Source organism: Hirundo rustica, chromosome 21 (genome assembly GCF_015227805.2).
Source record: "Hirundo rustica isolate bHirRus1 chromosome 21, bHirRus1.pri.v3, whole genome shotgun sequence".
NCBI classification, from domain to species: Eukaryota; Metazoa; Chordata; class Aves; order Passeriformes; family Hirundinidae; genus Hirundo; species Hirundo rustica.
The window spans coordinates 7737306-7757997 of NC_053470.1; the positions used below are offsets into that span (position 1 = coordinate 7737306).

General features: G+C 39.4%; 1 protein-coding gene across 1 annotated transcript in view; it reads right to left on the minus strand.

Moving 5' to 3' along the window:
• NXT2 (nuclear transport factor 2 like export factor 2) overlaps positions 1 to 18374 on the minus strand; it is a 30997-nt gene extending 12623 nt beyond the window's left edge. The window contains exon 1 of the mRNA XM_040084152.2: positions 18365 to 18374. The gene's annotated coding sequence lies outside the window, so the exon portion shown is untranslated. The remainder of the gene's footprint in view (positions 1 to 18364) is intronic.
• Between the last annotated feature and the right edge of the window lie 2318 nt (positions 18375 to 20692).

Here is a 20692-nt window from a genome sequence, read left to right on the forward strand (position 1 = left end):
AATCCCATTTCTGTGCTGTCAGGGAGTGTCCCCTCTATCCATCCACCTGCCTGTAGGTTCCCTCTGCCTCCTCCTGTGAAAAACTTGAGTGTCACTTGCTTTACAGGTCTGTCTGACTTTCAAGGTCAGAAATATTTAAACAGGCACGAGAAATTGGATCTTCATTTACATCCCAGTGAAGATTTGAACTATAATGAAAACATGGCTTGGAAAAATTGGTTTACATTAAAGAAGGTTTAGAGGATAAGATTCTAGAAAAAGAAGCATTCTGTTGATTTTCTTAAGTTACCTTAAGTGTTTTCTTAAGCAGCTTGTTAGGATTCTTTACAGCAATGAGATGCTTGTATGAAATGGTAATAAATTTTTAGAAGCGTGACATAGACTAGATTAGCTTCCAGATACATTTCTGTGAATTTTAAAGCAAGTCAGTTGTATGCTAAGTGTACCAGTGTGGATGGCTCAGTGGTACAATTTAAAACAAATTAAATTATTAAGAATTTTAGGCTTAGAGTAGGTGCATGTAATGTCTACTCCTTTGAGAATGGAAGTTTATAGACAAATGGTAATTTATTAATTGAACAATATTCTCCTCTCCTCTCCTCTCCTCTCCTCTCCTCTCCTCTCCTCTCCTCTCCTCTCCTCTCCTCTCCTCTCCTCTCCTCTCCTCTCCTCTCCTCTCCTCTCCTCTCCTCTCCTCTCCTCTCCTCTCCTCTCCTCTCCTCTCCTCTCCTCTCCTCTCCTCTCCTCTCCTCTCCTCTCCTCTCTCCTCCTTCTTAGGCTTTTTTTTTTTTTTTTTTTAACTACACTTTCCCAAAACATAAGTACTATATTTTACCCATGGGTGAAGGCAGACAACACAGACTCTACCACAGACTCTTCCTCTCCTGCCAAAGGGGACTGGAAGTGATCTGAAGTGCAAAAAGAGACAGAAACCACTGACTTCAGTGGAATGTGAGGCATGCTTTCTCCTTTGTTTTCCAGCATGTTTGACTGTTAAAAGAAAACAGTCTCTAGCTTTGAATCTTCCTAGCTATAGCACTGGCCAAAGCTAAAAGGTGCTGAGCCCTTTCTGAGAAGGAGCAGAGCCCCATGAATTCCCAGTAAGGCAGGGAATGCTAAAGGAACAGCCTCCCAACACAGAGACACGTTTGCAGCTTTCAAACCGTAGTGTTTGTGTGTAATAAACCCGCCCTGCTGGTACTAAATCTAATCAGTACCACGTGCCCCACCTCCCATGTAAGCATGTTTTGGAGAATACTTTCTACAATAGCTCATCTGTGGATTCAACCACAAATGAAATGTCTTGCTTACGTTGCACTCCCTTTCCTGCCTGCCTGCAGAGAGTAAAATGAACTGTTTCTTCAGTTATCAGGCAGTTTGTCTTTCTCTCATCTTCAGTCCCAATATATTCAGCATCCCTCCAGGGTTAGTGTATTTCTAAATTCGCTGTATGCACATAGATGCATGCACATGCAAATATAAAGATAGCATGACGGTTTCCTATAGCAATGCAAATGGGAAACAAATATGGAATTCTTCTGACTGAAAAGCCTTTATGAAGCATTCTGTCACTGAAAAGCTTTTTAGTTCTAATTATACATATCTGAAATCAACAGAGTCCTATGAATTGCTAAGTATTTTAGGTAAAAAAAAAAATACATTTCCAGTCAGACCTTAAATCTTGTAAAAGAATATGGAAACCAAAATAACTTTTTTTTTTTTTAATTCTAGTTGTTTTCTTACTTATACACTCCCACTGCCCACTAAGCCTCTTGGCCATTCTCCAGCATCTCTGAGGAACCTTTCTATCCACAGTTAGAACTTATTAACATTCCCTAGGAAAAATGCTTTGGAAAAAAACATTTTAATGCTTCATCCATGTTAAAAGCTTGCAGGTTCTCTTTTTATTGATTGGATTCTTGGGAAAAATAGGCTTTTCTGACTCTTCCACACTGGCCTTTCCATATACTTTCCTCTACTAAAATTCTCTGTATTCCCTACACAGTATACAGCAAGGTTCCCTAATTCTTGGTTTCCTGAGAGATGAAAGACTGGATCTTTCCTTTTGGATTTGTGGTAATATTATCAGTGGACTGAATTGTCTCTCCATAAAAATTAAAAACAAAACTTTTTGTATCATGATGCTGAAAACTAAGTATCCCTCCTCCTTTACCTAGAAAAGACTGTTATTTTTTTTCCATAACAAAAGTGTTTTTATACAAAAGCTAAAGCTTGTTAAATTGAGTCTAAAGCAATTAACCTATTTCCTACTGTCAGATTCAATTGTAATTTGACCTAAATAAAGACCAAAACCTGTGCTATAACGAAGTACATTTTTGTGTTGAGCCTTACAAAACATCAGAGCTGAAAAAAGCTGTGCACCTAAATAAAGACCAAAACCTGTGCTATATCAAAGTACATTTTTGTGTTGAGCCTTACGAAACATCACAGCTGAAAAAAGCTGTGCACATATGAATGAAACAAACTCAAACGAGGAGCTACTTTAGGATCAGCGTTTTGGAGGTTAAGTATGTTTTTTTTTCAGTCAAGGGTAAATCATGTAATCAGAAATTCAGTGTGTAATTTGTGTTGTGTTTTGTTTTGGTTTTGTTTTTTTAAAGCATTTTGAGAAGTTCCTTAATGGCAGTTTGTTCACTGTTTAAGCTGAAAAATCAGGGGACACACACACATATGTATGTATGTGATACATTACACCTATAAATTATGCAAAGATCTCCTCTATACCATATCTATGATTATTTCAGCTTGTTTGGAGACTGCCCAGATGTGATCCCTTTCCATTTTAGTGTCCTGCCCTGCATTACAGACAACCACAAGTGGGAGGCAGTCTGAATATGCACCAAAATAAGTTAAAATACTTTGTAGCAGCTTGTTAGAGCAGGAAATCACTTGACTGGGCCAAGGTCTGCGGGATTTGTCTTTCCAATAGAGCTTATCTTGACTCCACTGGAGATTGCATGGGATGATTGAATGCTTAGGTCTCTACCTCTTTTGCCTGAAAAATGATCAGCAAGCAGGATTATCACATTTTGACAGATGGAAAACAACTCTTCTGTATTCTATAAGAACTACGGTTTTCTTTTTGTCTTGATGGATGTTCAACAATTAATTAATATAGCAGGAAGAGACAGGTATTAACCAGGATCTCTGCATCTAAAGAAAAATGTGTGTTTACCAAATTCCTAACTCCCCATATGACTGAAATACTGCAATGTTTTGATATTGTCGGAATGTGTATTTTGTTCTACATCTCAAGATTTAGTCTGAAATTAACTTACTATATCTCGAATTATCACAGAGTATTGACCTAAGGAAACATTGTCAGACTCTCTTTTCCCCCCGATTTCCTTGAGCTACTCCAACAATCCCAACAGTGCTAAATCCAGCTAATTAGAAGGCTGCAGCAGGGTGTGGGTGGGTTTGGTTGGTGGTGTTTTTATTTGTTTGTTTGTTTGTGGGGGGGGGGTTTGTTGTTGTTGTTGGTTTTTTTTTTCCCCATAAAGAAGAGCTTAGAGAAAAGGTATCTGATCAAGTAAACAGGCCAGAAGAATGTCGACTGATCCAGTGTGGAGAAGCTTGTCACAAACCCTAAGTAGTTCTGCTTTGATGTCACAAATAAAGCCCTTCATACAGACTGGAATGCTTGGCTAATTGAATGTGACTTTTTCATTGATGTGATATGAAAACTCCCAAGGCAACTTCTGAATTTTATCTCAGACTTCCTTTTCCTCATTTAAAGCTGAATGATTTCCTTCCATGGTTTTATCAATGGGCCAGAAAGGCTGATAATATTGCTTCCTTCCTCTGTTAGATGTGTTTGGACTTGTGCCATCCCTCCTTGAAAAGTAATACATTTGATTTCCTGTCCTGGGTAGAGCAACTGCCTCCATTCATAAAATGGAAGATTAACGTAAGCAATGGAAAATCAAGTTAAGAGACGGTTTGCATCTGAGCTCTTTGAATTCTCAGCCATTCCCCCAGTAATTCACTGCTATCAGGACACTGCATGAGCAGCACAAAGCAAATGTCTCCTCAGAAGACTGACTGCTCTGAACTACTGTGACTTCTCTCCATGAGGGAGGTGCTAAGGATCTGAAACTCTCCTTCCACCTCTCCCTTATGGTTCCACTCTTCCCTCCTCTTCCCCATTACACACTTTTGATACAGAGCTCTGTTCTTATCAGCCCATTGCACACTGGGATGAAGTAGGTGCCAGGGAGATGAAAGCATGACCTCATTTAATCCTTCACTGTACCTCTCCTATGAAGGAGAATTTATAGGGCTGCAGCCAAAAGTTATTCTGCACTTTTGAGGCATAATAGGAAAACTCTTTCCCTTCCTACTCCATCTCCTCAGCAGGAAGAACAATTCTGAATTTACCAGAATCCTCAGTATTTATCATAAATGTCCTTGCAGCCCCTACTGGACCTCACCCCAAAACATGCAGCGCAGCAGCTCCTGTCTATAAATGCTATGAGGCGTGAATCATTAAAGTTATCTGGTTCCTGAACACAAGCACAAAGGCAACAGCTGTTTTCACAAGATACACAATATCACATCCTACTGCACCTAAAAGAATGAATCAGTCCTGAACTGCTGCATTAAATAAAAAAATACCCCCACTGATTAATATAAAGTTTCCATAGCTTGTTTTTTGTGTCAGTTTGAGACATATTTAATTTGTCAGACAGTTTTCTAATAGAATTAGCCTCAGTCCGGTGTAGCATTGCTATTTCTTTGCCAGAAACACCTTTTGCAGCACTCAATGCAATCCGATTTTCATATTCTCACTTCAGAAAGGGAAGTATTTCATTGAGGAGTGATCTCTCCTCACATGGGCAAGGCACAGTTCATGACTGCCTCACAGCTCATCAGCCTGGAATGCAAGCTTCTGCTGCAGCAGCATCAGTGGAGCCATCAGTGGTGCTGGCTGCCCACCCTGAGACACATGCCCAGCTCGACAGCTACCTCATGCAGCTTTGCTGTGTGCCTTCCCCAGGATGGAAGGACCCCAAGGTCCCTTCCCAGCCCCCAGAAAGAACATAGAACAAATTAGATTCCTAAATTATGATATGGTTAAGCTGAATACAGCTTGGAAAAAAACTGCACTTCTGGTGAAAATCAACCTCTTGAGGAAATTTAAGAGGTGAAGTCATAATATGGACAATTTACAGGCAGAAGAGAACACTGTCATCCCATGCTGAAATGCTGACTGATCTGGCAGTAATCTGAATAGGTTAAAGGTACTATTCTCCAAAATATTTCAGTTTAGTAAGACCATAGTCCTAGTGATCTCACTTTCAAAAACTTACTGTTGATAAACCTAAACCACAGCAGACGGAATCATTATTCTGTGTGTCTCTGTGTGTCTACGGTCACTGCATTCTTCAGGCAGAAGAAATCCTGCTTGCGATTAGAGTGAAAGCAGAGTGGCTGCCAAACATCTGTGAGAAATTGAATATTTTTCATTTATAATCTGAAACCTGAGTGGACAACTAGTTGTTGGCCTCTTCTGTCTAGACTGGTGTTGTTCCCCACCCCCAACTCCATGTATAAGGGTCAGCCAGGAACCTGCAGGATGGAAAGAAAATGGTCCAAAATGACTAACACTTTTTATTCAAGTAATCAGAGTCCACTTCTCCACTCATTTCTTCCACCTCCATCAAAGTATAAGTAAGAGGAAAGCATGATTTTAGAGTCGACACCTATGAAAATAAAATGCCTGGCACAGGTTCTAAGGAAAGGCATGCCCTGGTTTTAATTTGTGTTACGTAGAGGGCCTCTAAAAGTGAAAAAGCATGTGGTGTGCTCGAAGCCCCTTGCAGCTATGAGACTGCAATGGGAGTAAGTTCTTTATGCCCTCACTTTAGTTACAGTCCTTTCCTCATGAAAGTGTTTTATTTAATCACCCAGAGATTCATCCTTAACTCTTTCTTTGAGCTTTTACCTCCAAAAAAAAGCTCTCTTACCAAGGACTCTGTGGCATGTTAGTTAAACTTCCCAAATAATGCTTAGGTCAAAAAAAGTTAATTATAGTTCTTCCTTTGACAGACTGGAAAAGTGAGTTATGGCAATGTATTTTTAGAAAAAAAGTGGTGAGGAAGATGTTTAAACTTACATGCCAACATTTCAAATTAAGAGCAACTACAAGTAGTTAGAGGCTGAATTTTGAAAGGCTGATCATTCAAAAACTCAGCTAAGTTTAAGAACCAATTAATAACACAAACCTAGCTACGAAATTGTACTAAGGAAATGTATAAGACTGCTACATCCACTGTATCAGTGTGTCCATAATGACTTAGATAAACAGTGTTACGTGGGAAAAGTAGAAAGATTTGGATGCAGTTAATACCAGCATGAAGCCAGCACAGCACAGCTCACAGGTCAAGCTCTCACCAGAGAGGATTCCCAGTGAAGCTGGAGTCATGCCACAATAGATCACAGCACCAGTGGCTGGAAGTTGGAGAAAGATGGTATTGATGGGATCTCATATATTTAATACAGTTTGAAAATTTATCCTTTTTTTTTGCCAATAAGAGCTGTAATTCTACACTTCAGTTTCCTTTTCATCGATGAGATGGGAGAGTAACAGCTTGCAAGATGACCCTATTGTTATGTAAATGAAGATTTTAGCATTTAATCATTATAATAGTTTTGTACCCAGCAGATTAGATAGAAGAAATTGTATAGTAACATCTGTGATTAACACGACAAATTGCCTCTTTTTTAGTTCCCATGGCACTATCTCGACAGAGAACTGGATTCTTTTTCTTTCAAAAATATTAAGTAAATCTGTGAATTCTATTATATTTTTATCCACTTTACAGTGCAAACATTCTGATTCATGAGAAGTGCTTTTTACTAATAATGACACAGTATCTAAGAGTTTGTGCTAAACCTTTAATCAAATTCCTCCCCATTTGCTTTTGCTCTTGGGTATAAAACCAGAAATGGTCACAGAATTGTGAGCTTGGAGAAAGATCAAAGAGACAGTGAAAAAATAAAGAAAGTACACATAACTGCAATGAATATTGCTGATAAGCACATCCCAGTGAGCGCAGAAATCACACAGTACTGTTATGACCACTCTCAAAGTTTGAGTTGAAGCTTGGTATTTGACTGGACAGAGACACAAAGCTTGTAAATACGTTACAGCTTATTTCTAGTAAAATCAGGTTTTATTACCATAGAGTCTAGACTGACTACTTCACGATACACTTCTTCATAAGGTACCATGCAGCCAAAAAAGGATAGAAGGAAATGCTGAAGAAAGGGGTGATTTCTTGCATTTTATAGGTTGGAAACTAAAACATAAATCAAGCTTAACTCAAACCCCAGTGATTTCTATGGGCTGTGGTTAGACTCTTGGGTTATGTCCATGGTGTAGCACCTTCCCAGCTGCAGGCAGGACAGTGCAAGGGCTTGGCAAGATGAGGCAATACTGAATATGGGATAAGGCAGCAGGGACATTGCTGACCAGGACCATGGAGGTCTGCAAGGACTCACAGGAGTGGGTGTTTCTGGAGACATCCCTTAGTTTACTCACAGTGTCTTTATGACTGCCCAGGGGCAATCATAATGTAAGACTGAGATCATGAGGGAATTTGGCTTTAAGGACACTATAACATTCTTTTATCCATGCACAATAGAACTCAATGTTATATGAGCATTTGAATTTAGACCCAAGCTTCCCATAATTCAGGAATAACCCATTCCTCTAGTTTGAGTCCTTCAGAAATCAAACTATTCAGTCCATCCAAACACATGCAAGTTTGGATGCCTCTCTAAGTCTCCAAAGTCTGCAAAAGTAGGGCAAGAGATCTCATAAAAATGTGTGTGACTTCAAGGAGAGTTCCCTGCCAGGTGTGGCTGCAGAGTCAGACCTGATGAAGCACTCCTTGTGCTCCAAGTTCATTTTCCAGATCCTCCCTGGTAGATTTGGTTCCATGCACATGATCCTGAGTACATGTGTATGAGCTATACAGACATTCCCTCATCACCCAAATGGGGGGTGTATTCACGGAAGACTGAGAGAAATTCTCATTCCAATGATTTAAAAAGATTGCAGTTAATGACCCGAATCCATGCCACTGCCAAATGGAACTATATTAAACTGAAGAATTTGAGTGTTTCTGTACATTCCATTCTTAACTGAAAGTCTGTCAGTCAGCTCACACTTTCTGCAAACACAATGGATTCACGATCATTAGATTTAGTTTTGTATTTTATCGCTTCATTTTTATCACTATTTTGCAAAAAATAGAAATTACTATATATACTGTAATTCATATTCTCGTTTAGTCCACACTGCATTTCCCCATGTATTCTTTAAATTTTAAAATTGAAATTATTCTGTAATAATACTGCATTTCCCATTGTCTTCCATGTAGCAATCCCAGCATCATTGCTATATGATTTCTGATCTGTGTGGAACAAAGCACTTGCAGAAGATGTGTTCAGTGCTCAGGTTCAGCAGGACACACTAGTGCAGCATTTTTAAGCCACAGAATGAACAGACCCTTACAATCTCAGATGAATACAGAGCCTTTTTGTAGAGACAGAACTAACTATTAGGACTCAGATCAGCAAGCAACAATTATGAGAATATTTAAAACTATTATTTTGATTTTCCTTTTATCTTTCACAATATTCCTCACATTTACAAGACATGCTGATCCCCAGAAACTATCTCTTGTAGACAATGTGCTATATCCATACAATAATGCAATGACATACAGAGTGTGTTTGCAATTGCAGCATGAAACATGCACTAACATTGCTTAAAGCTTACCAGCTTCTTTTCATCATTTTTACTGCCTCATTTAGGAAAGCATTAAAGAATTGAATAATGCAAAGGTATTTTTAAACTGAGATGTATAGCTTATAGTATTTGCCACTAATGGGAACAAGCAGTACTATAAGATGCTTAGCTTAGTCAGTGAAAAACTCATGTGAATTACCATAAGCTTTTAGTCAGACATTCAAGTGAAATCTGTAAGAATAGTTTCCAACAATTCTGAGGCCATCAATCCTTCCTTAAAATGGCACACCAACCTCCATCATTCTTTTCATATTAGGATTTTCTTCTCTTCTGTCTGGGCCTTGGAGGTTATGTTACGCATAAATATGTATAAACCACATTTATGTCCACATTACACAAATACTCATTCTATTTCCTCTGAAAGTCTACTCCCCATGTACAGTACTTCTATTTTACATTGACTTGAAATATCAATTTGTTCAACTCAGATTTTTGAGATATCTGCTTGCCTTACACAATTTATTCTAGTGCATTTACACATTTATTTTAGCCATAGATATTCCACAGATTTGAGGACTGCATCTAAAAGCAAGCCCATAAGAAGTTTTAGATGTTAGGAGCTTGGACAAAGGTCAGATGACTCTGCTCTGCCTGACAATTTGTTTTATGTCATCTGTCTGTAGTAAGCACTTTTTAAAAGTGGGTTGAAGTACCTCCCTTCCCACTACTACTCAAGTTCAAACCTCCTCATGTAAATCCTAGTCTGCCCTCACTCTGTTCTTGCTAATCAGGAATTCTTGGAACAATACAAACACATTTGTATTTTTAGCACACATTATGTCTTTTCCATCTGCAAGACACTTATTTAAGCTACTTCCCTTTTCCACTGGCTAAACTATTTTACTGTTCTGCATTGATTATATGGATTTATTATCATAGTAGAGTCTGAGATAATATTAGGATTTCTGACTTCATAAAACAGGCCAAAGATATAGGCTAGCAGAAATAAAATTAAAATTTAAACTTAAATTAGTGTCTTTTACACTTTTAGGCATTTGTTCTCACTGGAACAAAACCTATGACTTCTGAACAACGTAGCAATTTAAGAAACGATTTCTTATAGATCACGGCCAGCACACAGAACAGACGCTGGACAGAGTACAGATAGAAGAGGCATTCTGAGCTGTGCAGGGGCCACCTCCGAGAACAGGAGTGGAAAGCAGAGCCGGGCAGAGGTGCAGGGTACTCCGGGGGCTCGCTGCTCTTAACAGCTCGCTAATCGCCGCCCTAACCCACCTCCTGCTAAGCTGACACTGAGCTTCAGTTGATAATGCAACTTCTCAGCACTGTGTATCAGAACAAGTTGTACTTGGCAGACTGCCACGGTGCTGAGTGATCCTTCTCCTGTGGGATTCCACAGCTTCCACAAACACAACAGGTCACTTTCCGTTAATGCGACATAAAAGAAAGAGACTGAAAATGTCACTGTTGACATTGGCTGCCTGATGAAATCAGTACGCAGAAGCAAGCTCTGTTTACAAGGCCGGAGTTTAAGGGAACTCATGTAACTCCCTCTGTCCCCTGAACTTCCCCTCTCCCACAGGCAGATTCACCACCACGCCGAACAGCTGGCTGGAGCCTGACCTGAATGGCCACGAAGTAATGAATCCAAACCGTTTTTAATGAGCGCACAGCTAGTGCGGGGACGAGAATGGCTGAATCTCAAATACGCACTGTCCTGCTGCACAAACAAAACCAATACTTGATGGCTGAATATCACTTAAGAACGAGGAGAATGGCATACAAATTGATGACCTGCAGAAATTACCCAGGTTTGATTATTCGAAAATGTGATCACAAAACTATGAAATGGAGAGGAAAATTGCTAATATGCTGTGGAACACATCAGGAATTCATCAGGGCTAATTTAACCTGACCACTGAATGAATCTGGTATCCAATTCCAACACTGAAATGTTTCCTTAACACCAGAGCAGGCACGACTGCTGGACTGACTCAGCGATAACCACCAAACCTACCCAACCATGGACATCCTTTCTCGTAATAAGATGAATTTTTGTTACACAGCTTCCATTCAAGTACAGACTAGGCCCAAATCTGCTCAGTTTCTGAGACAATACATGATTCTTCCTCATGCAAAAAAGCATTTAAACTAACATCCTTTCTTAACGTTAAAATAGTGAACATGTTACCTCTTGCTAATTTTGTGACTCAAAGAACAAGACAGTGCTCATTTCTGAAGTTCTGTTAGATCTATGTACTGTTCCCACTATTGCAGCAATTGCAGCCTGTATGAAATGAGACACTAAATGTAACTATTACTGTAAAAGTCTTTTTTCAATACCTATATATATATTAATTAATTAATAATTACAGAGATGTAGTAGTATATGTGTAAGAAACGAAATTATTACTTCAAGACCTATAATATACTCAATGCTACCACTGATTATCTAATGACTAAATCTATTAATTTAGATATCCATAATCTGAGTTTATAAGTTGTATATGAAATGCTCTTTTCTGTTCTGAAATGCTTGCTCGCTAGTGAAGGTGCCTTGTGCATGGATATTGGATATTTCATTACTACACAGACCCACTGGCAGACCTGAACTCCTGTTACACTGAGGTAAAGCAGCTCTGGAAAACAAAGTCACAAACCACTCATCCATTTCAGAAGAGATTCTGGCTCCCCCTGTACTAATATTTACCCTTAAGATAGCGGTGTAAAGATAAGAGGACCATCAATTTGTAACAAAGAGAATTGCCGAATAACATAGGATTAATGTTACTGTTTAGTTCAGTTATTTATTTATTTGATATTAGAATGTGAAGGAATAATTAGGGGTGGCTAAAATACATTCAGAACAAGCAAACTTCTAAAGATCTTCCCTACACATTCTAGTGCCACCAATTTACATTTTTTTTCTTTCAGTTCCATTCTTTCTACTAGGCAAATGACTGCTCCCACTCTCTTTGTGTGGCACTCTTACTTGGTAAGAAAATATTTTTGCCTTCCTGCTTTTATCCATATTTTCCCTTAACTTCTCATGTTCCACTTTGATAGTCTTCTAGAGATTTGAAATTACCCTGTGTATCAGTGACACTTTGCTGTAAAATAGGGTTAACGAGGTCACTTTGACAGGACAAGAAGTAATGTTTGTTTTCGAAACTGAGTGCTCTGTTTAAATCTATTTATTTCTGCACTAAGTCAAGGCACTTTGAGCTGTCATGATGACTCAGAGCAAAGTTGCAAAGCCTCAGTTCTACAAAGAGATTAGTCACTTTGTTTTTTTGCACCGAGCTGCTCTGAGTCAGCGGTAAATTGTTGCACATCGAGTACCTGGGTACAACCTGAAATGGTGCAGGTAACTTCAGTGCAAATTCCTGAAAGAAACGCAGTCTCTCTGTATCTGAGCAAATGATTGACTAGGTCTGCCTTCTCCAGTGTAGAACTGAGTCTGACACTGGAAGAAATCAGAACTGTGTGAACACTGATTTACATTTTTTCCCTTAGCCAAGGAGGAATTTGAGGGTTAGCAGGCTGAGTTTACTGAACTCTGAGTATACTGAACAATCAGTTGAGCTGTGCTCTTAATTCATTAATTATGTCAGAGATAAAAAATCTAGACATCAAAAGGTTTACTTTCTTTTGTCTTAATCTATAAATGTAAACTTTAAACTTAATAAATACACTAACCTAAGCTGTCTCCCTAGACAACAGTATCATCCTAATGCTTTTTGGAGGAAAAAACCATAAGAGAGAAAGCACAGAAGAAATGGTGACATTTCTCTGAACCACTCAACCCTATTAATGCTTTCACACGGGTCCAAAGAGAAGAATGTAAAAACAGTGTGAAGGCTAAGAGTGGGGAACTTTTTGAGAAGGAATATGCCCCAATCCACTGGTCAGTTATGGCAAATTAGCGGCGCTCTAGGGACCTTTTGAGCTCTTTCCACCTGTACAAGGCCTGTATTACCTTCTCATAAAGGCTGCCCTTACTAGTTTTCCTTTTCTTCAAAGCATTTGACTCGTGCTGCTGTTTTACTGGGTATTTACTAGGCAGGTCCTAGCACACCTTCTATCCATAGTACAGTAAAGAACAAGCAAATGTTCCTGTCTTGATTCAACTTAAAATAATAATGTCACTAAAAGATTTTCAGGAGAAACGGTGTGTTATGTACTTTTATTTCATTTATTTTCTCAGGAATGTACTATGGCAAGTGCTCCTCAAATGAGCAATCTCTGTGTGAAGGAATCCCATCAAATACGACTTTTCTTGCACACTTACTCACCACCTGCTCTCAGTCTGACTTATCTAAAACTGCCATCTACTTATTAGTAAACTAACAACAGGAATTTAAATATGCAAATAAGAATAAACATAGGAGTATTATCTGTTGCACTTGTTCATTCTTTAAATTTGTTTACGTCATTTACATTGATTTTGTTCTGTAACTACCCATACAAATAGTAATGAATTCTATAAACTTATTTGGAACAAAATTTATTTGTTGAACTGAATTAAAGGTAGTTTGATTATGTCATACCAAGCTTTTATATTGAAGGGATTAGCATCCAATGCCACATCCTCTTGACAAGATTCAAATATAATTGAGATTTGGAACATGAACACTTTAGAATATGATTAAGGAAGAAACAGCAGAATGTTAGTAAGGATTTTGAAATTTTCTGTACACTATTCTTTTATACACTGCCTGAAGATGAGAAATGTATTCATATGAAATGAAGTGATACAAATGAATACCCTGCACATTTTATCTTCAGGAGTCTTAAGACAGTTTTGGAAAGATTTTCATTAAAAATAATGAAAAGGTACTTTTCATGCTATTCACTTCACCAATAATTAGTGTTGATACCAAATGAAGAATTGACTGCTTGATTCCTAGTTGGCTAGTCAGAATCATTAACCTCTTTAGACATCAAGAACGAAGGACCTTTGCATTGCTAGTTGATCTAATATTAACAAATGAGTATTTTAATCTCAATTTTATTTACAGGTAAATCACTGTTCTTCTGCAAAATCTGCTGCCTCAATCTGTTAGAAGTCACTGCAGAGCTTAATTAGCTGATTGGCTGATGATTTGATTATGCTAGTCTTAATTCTTAATTTTAACTGACAAAAAAAAAGGTATTTCTGTTGCTTTCTATGTGACTGCAACTCATTTGCTTAAAAAAATGTGAAAGAACTCAGATTTGTTTAACCATATTGGTGATTATTGCCAAGTCTGTCGGAATGGTCCTTTGCAAGTCATGTATGTGTGGCTGATATCTCCTCTCACTGTGACAGATTTGCTTCCTGTAGGATGAAAAGTGAGTGCCCAAGGAACAAGCATCAGATTCAGAGCTGACAAGCGAGGAGAATGTCTCACCTACCTACACCTGAGCAGATAAACTATACTCTGGGTATCTGATGGTTACAGAGTTCTGCATGGAAGTAGTAAGGCATTCCTGCATTCTGTGCCACCCTTCCTCAAAGCTGTGCTAAGGGCACTGAATTAATAAGCCAGCCTCGAAGAGAAATTATTTCCTTCCATGAGCAAGTGGAGAAGTGGGGGGGATTTGGGTCAGAAGCAAACATAATTGTCATTCTGCTCCCTTCTGTGTCAGCACAGGGAGCTGGCTGGACATGAAGGAAGGAACGTGCTCCATCTGGCAGGGTCTGATGCACACTCCCCACTTGTGCAATGCTACAGCTCAGGGGAAGTATGATTCAGATGATGCCTCTGAGTCACAACTTCTCACTGAGCTGCTCCGAACGGGCACGGCCACGTTTGTCCCGTCCTGGAACAGATCCGGCTCACCCTGCGTTCTCAAGTGCGTCAAGCAAGCACTGACTTTGTCAGGGGCACCAAAGCACCGGGCACTAATTCCTTTTGCAATAATTAAACCAGACTCATATATATTAACGAAAAGGCAACCACTCTGTGCTAATGACATCAAGCAGCGCAGTTAGTATGTGTGTTGTCCGAGCTGTCTGTGGTGTCATGCTACACATTTAAAATAATTCCTTACAGACCGATAAAGGTGTTTTCAGCGCACCTTCGGGAAGCAGAAATTGAGGGTTCTCTGGAGCTCAGGCATTCCCACAGTCAGGGAGTGAGGGGCACTCCCTGCAGCTCGCTCCGGGAGCGCCCAGCGGGGCGCGCCGTCCGTCTGTCTGTCCGTCTGTCCCCCCGCGGGTCCGGAGGCGCTCCCGGCGCCTTCCCACCGGGATGGGTACAAAGCCACGTCCTCGGCACCCGCCGGCACGGCCGTGGGCCCTGGACAGAGCTGCCCTGGGAACACGCCCAGGTGCCAGAGCCTGTCCCAGCGAGCGGCGGGCACCGCGGGAGCAGCGGGGCAGCGGGGGCCGAGGAGATTGATCTGCGAGCGGGGGACAAAGGTTAAGGAGCATCAGGCAGTTCCAGAAAGAGACTGCTGGAACCAAGCTCTGCTCCCCCTGAGATGGAAACAGGGACGGCCATCAGAGAAAACACATAATCACGCTTTCCCCCTTCTTAAATCCATTATCGCTGAGGCGCTAGCACCGCGCAGGCTGGCATTGGCTATACTGGACATGGGGGAAGCTGCTCACAGAAGCCACCTCTGTAGCCCCTACGCCCAAACCTACCAAAATAAACATGCCACTGCACGTTGCCAACACCATGCTGCCTCTGCCAGCAAACCCAGAACATTCCATCCCTCACCTCTGGGTACCATATTATCATTAAAATACACATTCATCACAAATTTCACTTACATCAACCAAAATAATTCCCTGCACCAAAATCAAAATAACATCAACACCAACAAAAGGTACAGGCAATACTTCCCTCATTCCTTCACCACAATTACAACTATCAAAATGCTCCACAATCATTCTGCTTCTTCCCTTTCTAGCATTGTTCATCCATGTTTAGTCCTTTACCTTCTCCTCTGTCCTTATCTCAAATTCCTCATGTTCCCGTTTGCGCATCAAAAAGACCTTTATTTTTTTGGTGGGGGAAGATGAAATTAATCCCGCTGCATGGTGTTGCTACCGATTGCTACAAGTACTGTAAACCCTGCTGACACAGACTATTATAATGCCCAGTCTTCAGTGGCAGTGACCAGCACAGTGCCTCCCTGGCAGTCACACCTCCAGAACCAGCTCAGATCCAGTCAGAGCAGTGATCCTCATCTTTGCCGGTGGCACCCATAGAGGCATTGCCTGGAATTCTGACTCCATCACCAACCAACCACCAAACAGGGGGCAATCAGCACCTAGCTGCAGACTCACTGCTCCAAGTCATGTCAGTCTTCCTCGGAACACAGTTCCAGACTTTTGTTACTCAAATAGCGATGGAGGAGTCTATGATTCATCAAACTTGTGCAAAAAGCTTAGAGTTCTCATTTATAAATTGTCTAGAGGGCTTTTATTTCTGCTAATAATTTTTCAAGATCAAAGAATTAAACACATACTGGATAATTGATATAAAAAACCTTTTGGTAGATATGATGTACTGCAAAGAAGGTAATAGGAAAGGTTTGTTTGCACTCAGTTTGAAAAAAAAGATGCTTTTGATTTACAAAAACAGTCCTGTCTGCTCATTACCATGAATAGTTGAAAACTGATATTAATTATACCATCTTCATTTCCAGTTATATAAATGTGTAGCTTTAGTTTCTGTTCCACTCTGCTGTTCTCCAAAGATAATCTGTGAAATTAGTGAATAAGAATCTGGTTGCTTTTGCAGTTTCCCTGTCTCCATGACCTGGACATATAGCCAAAACTGTGTAGAGTGAAAGGGTATATTTCTGTTTCTTTCACTAGCAGAGTTGCATAGTATCACACATAATCCTAAATCTATATGTCTCAAACACAACTATTCATCAATAGGAAAACAAACAGGCAGAATAATCTTACTGTTCATTCACGATCCAGTGAGAAAACGTTGTGCAAATGTGAGTGCATGCCTTTGAAAAACAGCATTCTGTGGCTCTTTTCACTGTGTGGTGACACCATCCCCAATTATACAAAACAGTAAAGAAATCAAATGTCTGAGTATTTCTGTAGACAATGATGTGATAGGATTAGATAGATGGTGAAAGGAGTATAATGGAACAAGTAAACAACCAAATCCTCATTATCAGAGAGGTGCTGAGCACCCACAGCTCCCTCTAAATTAAACTGGGAACTCTTTAATATGTCTGCCTTTAATCTTTGTGCCTGAAAATCTTGAATTCAAATCTGTACATTTTCATAAGTGAGCATCATCACAATTGCTGTGAAGGTCCCAGCATATTCAACACAGCAAAGAAGGCCTGGATGAGAGAAATAAGACCCCACGTAACTTATCCCAGGAAAGGCATGTGTAGAGGACTCAGTGCACAGTGATTCTGCACAGCTGTAGGCATGAAGGAAGCCCTCAGGTTGGCTTTACAATAATTTTATATAACCCTTGATACCAAAATGTGTGAGGTTCTTTGTCATTAACAGATTTGATTTCTAAAAACACTCTTTTGAGAAAGGGAGGAATTCTTATTTCCATTAAATGACCAAGGGATTGAAACAAGGTAGAGGGAGAGATTTGCCCTGCTGCAAACTGAAGTGACAACTTCAATTCCCTGTCTGTACCTTAAACAGAGGGTATGACAGTCCTCTGGATCTTGGTTAAGAAATAGTACAATAATTTAATTTTCTTATTCCACTGACATACAATGGTAGAATGTTTCCCCATCTGCAGAATAACCCATGCTAACTGGTAATTTAAAATCACTGTTCTATTTGATTTTGTGAGCTAATTTTGCCTCTTGTAAAAGTCACCATATGACCTACTGTGAGCAGAACTGTTAAGAAGTTAGTGAGAGCAGGCTGCTTTGGAGATGTAAAGTTAAAATGAGGGAAGAGTTTGGGCCATAAATCTACATTATGAACAATTACCTTAATTTATTTTGCATAAATGTATAGGAAATATATGATTAGTGAAAATGTAACACATACAATTAAAAACTGTGAATCTTACCTTTCACTTACCATCCTTTGGTTGCTACATACTCATGGGATATTTTTATTCTAAATTTCTACAGAAGTAATTTCTCCAGTTCCTTTTCTTTTATGAACATACCACAAGTACAACTGAGCCAGGATTGTGTTTTACTACTCAACAAAACTGATTTCTGTTTTTTATTGGGTAATTACTCCTATAGATGTAACTGGGCATAAGACAGACTATTGTAACTAGAAGAAATGAGCAATGAATCACATCCAAAACCATTTACTTCTTATATCTTAACTAAATTAATAATATCACTCCTTGTGGAATTTCAGAGATCCCTACAGGAACCCATTCCTTGTTCCTCAGTACTTCGGCCACAGATGACATATTTGGCCCTTCATTTGGGTCAGCAATATGACTACCAACAGTTTAATTGCTTTATTTTACAGACATTAGAGCCACTTGTGGAAACTATAATGAAAGAAATGGTTTCAAATTTCTGGCCTTTGACAGCGCCTGCCTCATGCAGACATTTGGTAGGGCAGAAAGAGCAAATACATGAAACATAAAGCAAACATACCTCCAGCTCTAAGAACTACAGGTTCTTCAAGTCTGGTGAAGATCAAGGGACGTGTGGAGGGGATCTTGATTTCTCTTTAGTTTCTGAAAGACAATGTACCCACAGCTAAGGAAACACTTCATACACAGGCTGTGTTGGTTTCTGTAAGCAAAACTGAAGACTATAAAGCTGATTCTATATGAAAAGTAGGGCACTGACTTTACAGAGTGAACTCTGGCTATGTGCCAGACAAGTAGTCACAGAAACGGTAAGAAAGAAACCTACAAAAGTTTGTGAAAGTTATAATCATTTGTGACAAAAAAGATAGTAAAATTAGATCCAAGCCCAGAGCCAGACAATTATTTCAGTAATGGAAGGGTATCATACACTAACAAGTATACTTAAATGTTTTATATAAACTACAAAAATAAAAAAAATCATTACTACAGGAAACCAGTAATTTTGATTCCACAACTGCACAAAAGACTCTACACAATATATATTCAAAGAGAGAGAAAACAAATAGTTGTTCTTCCTTCTAATGAAAGCTGAGTAAGAGTATGCAAATTATAGATTAGCTTGTACTTTCGGCAAGTATTTTTTCGTAGTCACACAGGAAAACATGAACAAATTAAGTTTTCAGGAATGTTAAGCACTCCTTTTAAGCCAGAGAGAACCCAGTGGAAAAATCCATTTCTATGAATTCTGTTTCTGCAGGTCCCTGCAGGTCTGATCGCATGTGTCCACCACCCCAAAATTCTGCATGACTTAATTATGCATAGGTCGCTTGCTCAACTCCCTAGCAAAAACACTGTAAGCACAATGTACCAGCAAAGGACTTTACAAGAGAGCAGAAAACAGTGATACATTTCTTCTTACGGGGACAGCTTATTCATAGTTGCTGTCAAACAAGCCCAGAGGTTGATGACTAAAAAAAAACATAAACAAAAAAGAGAACCCAAGCCCTTTCTTTCAAAAGTTTTCCTTTCTTCTTCCCATGTATATCCTTCAGCAACCAGCCCAAATAAGCATGCAATGAGCAAAGTTCACCTTGCTCTATACATTTAAAACCACTTAAATTTTTCATGTAAAAAGTACAGAATGAAACCCAAACAATTATGGAAATCTCAGCCTCACCTGATGGACCAGGTAGAAAAGAATGAAAAATAAAAAGGAATTAATCTTCAAAAACCAGTTTAATTCTACCAAGGGCTCTCAACAATATAATGAAATATAATTGTATAGTTAATTCATTACACCATTAACTAATGGGAAGCTAGTTGTGTATTTTTGCGCCAACGTGTCTGAATGGCTTTAAAAACTACATTTAATATCAGTTTTCTAGTGTTGTTCATTCTTGTTTTGGGAATAATTACATTTCTGTAGTTACAACTTATTTACTGTATTGCCATAACACTTGGGAGCTCTAAGCATGTACAGGAATATACCATGTTAGAGGATGTAAAAACATAAACCAAAAAGAGTGCAGCTTAAACACATTTTGAACAGGCAGTGAATAGAAAATTAGGGGGAAAAAAATACATTAACAATCACTATGGCAAGTATAAGGTTAAGCATGTCAGCTTCCAAACTGAGCTACTGGAGACTTCAAAAAAATATCTTTTCCCACACCTGAGAGGCAGAATGAAAGAAAACATAGAGCTATTTATCCCAAAACAAAACAAGTGGGTGGTGGAAGTTGGTGTCAGGAACTGTTGAGAGTTGTCATCTCATAATGAATCATAGGTGAGGTAGTCCAAGAATGACCTTGAAAGCAAATCAAGACAGAAAGTAAAGAAACATGTGGTCAAAATGACTGGCTAGGGAAATGATCTTTGCTGTTGTATTACAGGAAAAGGATTATTTTTACTCTTGACAAGACTTGTACACACAAACTCCTAACTCAAATAAAACATACTTTTGGCAGAGACACTTTTATTAAGAGTGAGAAGGCACCAGGAACAGCATTCCTTGCCAACACCCTGCCCTGCCCTGCAGTTTAAGCACCCCCACAGCACAGCACAGAACATGGTTTGGGTTCTGGGCTGTCACGGACGTGCCCTGTGCTCTGCACACCAGCTTGGACAGCGTCCTCTGTGAGGACATGGGCGAGCTGGCAAAAGGAGGAATTAATTACCAGAGGAAGAAAGTGTTGGGGAAGTGGATAGAGGACTGGAAGTGGCTCCCCGCCTTCCAACATTGCCTCTGAAATGGTGGGCCAGCTGTATATGTAATAACATCCACCACTGTATTTTATCAATACAATTTATCTAGATGGAGCAGAGATGTTTACGGCACACAAGTGCCCATTAACTGTGAAAAGGAATTAATCTGCTCTTCACGCTTCAT